At 33.7% G+C, this 1646-nt stretch overlaps 1 long non-coding RNA gene across 1 annotated transcript; it reads right to left on the bottom strand.

Annotated features, from left to right (window-relative positions):
* Positions 1 to 395: 395 nt before the first annotated feature.
* On the bottom strand, positions 396 to 1341 carry LOC121048980. Its single transcript, XR_005799077.1, has 4 exons — positions 1252 to 1341; positions 805 to 899; positions 552 to 641; positions 396 to 465 (listed from the first exon to the last, which is right to left on the bottom strand). It is a non-coding gene; the product is annotated as an uncharacterized LOC121048980 (long non-coding RNA).
* Positions 1342 to 1646: the final 305 nt, after the last annotated feature.

Genomic DNA, 1646 nt, shown 5'->3' with positions numbered 1-1646 from the left:
TATGTTCATTATGATACCTACCATTACTAGTTTACTACTGTCCTGTAACTCCAAGTCAAGGGCTTGTGGGCACATGCCATGGTTGAAGGGAATTAGGAAAAGCTTGAATATATGAACTTGACCCTCAACTAAATGCAAAATGTTAATTTTGATCTTTTGTATTACATCTGATGAAAAAGCTTAGAAAATAGCCTGCAAAAGGAAAAAGGGAGAGCATGGTACCTGAATAGAATCTGAAGGTTCCAAACTCGATCAAGCAAATCAGTAAATTTCACCAATCAAAACAACTATCAGATCACTAGCAGATTAGTTTACAAAGAGCACGTGGTCCAAATCCAACTTTAGTTTACAAAGAGCAGTCATATTCAGTGATAGTGTCGACTACATACCAGCTTGCCATTTTCAGAGTATCATTTGCTGAATAGAGAATGTGCATTAATTTGAAGCAATTGGGACTGTAGGTATCTGTAAATCATAAAACCATGAGTCGGGCATTCTACAAATATACAAACACATGACTTAATGGAGAGAAAAGTGATACATCCACGAACCTGGAGTTAAATCAGATGGATAGTTTTTGAGCTAATGCTTTACATAAAGCGGTTTTTCTAGTCCCTGGAGTTCCATGTAAAAGAACAATGCTGCAAAGTCATAAAACAAATCACATAGGTAATTAGAATTTCTTAACAAAAAAAGATGAGAAATGAAAAACATTATGAACATAATACAAAATGACAGCATCAGGAAGCAAAAGAAATTCCAATATTGTTTTTTCCAGTAACTTATTTATAGACATCTAGCTACCTTTAGACCAAGAAATATATAGCTTTTCAATGACTTTGCTATGAATGATTCAACCATTCTGCAATTTCAAATAGACATTCTGCAGTTTGAGATTTCTGCACCATATGCATCAACTGACTAATTTATTCTCGGCTCAAATATGCACCATATGCATATAACACAAACTCCTTATGCAAATAAGCAAACTCAAAAGGATTCAAACCAAAAATATGAAGACCAAGGAAAAAAAACAGACAACATAAAAAGCAACTCGCCGAAATAGGCAAGGAAGAGCCAATTTATGCATGCAGGGGGAACAACAAATCGGATAGCAGCAACAGCAGTAGAAAGAGAAAGAATAGCAAAACCAGAAACAAAATATAAAAAATAATTGATTAGACCTGAATTTAGCATAATCAAAACAAAAAAATACCATTCTCAATAGAAAATAAAACACAAACAACTCACCGAGATCAGCAAATAAGAAGGCCCCAGAAGCAAGAAAGAAGAGATTCTAGACAAAACACAAATCAAAGTGATTATTATGAAACATTCTAAAACAGAAGAAGATATCATTTTAATTGAATTAACTCTAGGCCCAAAAGCAAAACTGAAGACGTTCTGCACCAAACGAAAATAATATTATGGGTCTACATATTGAGTATTGTAGAGCTGTCTCTATGGAAATTCAACCACCTTAACAATGAGTTCACCCTTTTGACATGACAGTAATCATGTCATAATTGTGTTTTATAATTCAAAAAAAAAAATTCAAATCAAATAACATTAAGAAAAACCCTTTTCCCTCTGTTGATATATGCAAAAGAATGGCTTGAACAGCGGAGCAGAATTAAATCACCAAG

The sequence above is a fragment of the Rosa chinensis genome, chromosome 5 (genome assembly GCF_002994745.2).
Source record: "Rosa chinensis cultivar Old Blush chromosome 5, RchiOBHm-V2, whole genome shotgun sequence".
NCBI lineage: Eukaryota > Viridiplantae > Streptophyta > Magnoliopsida > Rosales > Rosaceae > Rosa > Rosa chinensis.
The sequence above is the reverse complement of the archived record's forward strand: the minus strand, read 5'-3'. Positions and strand labels throughout refer to the sequence as shown.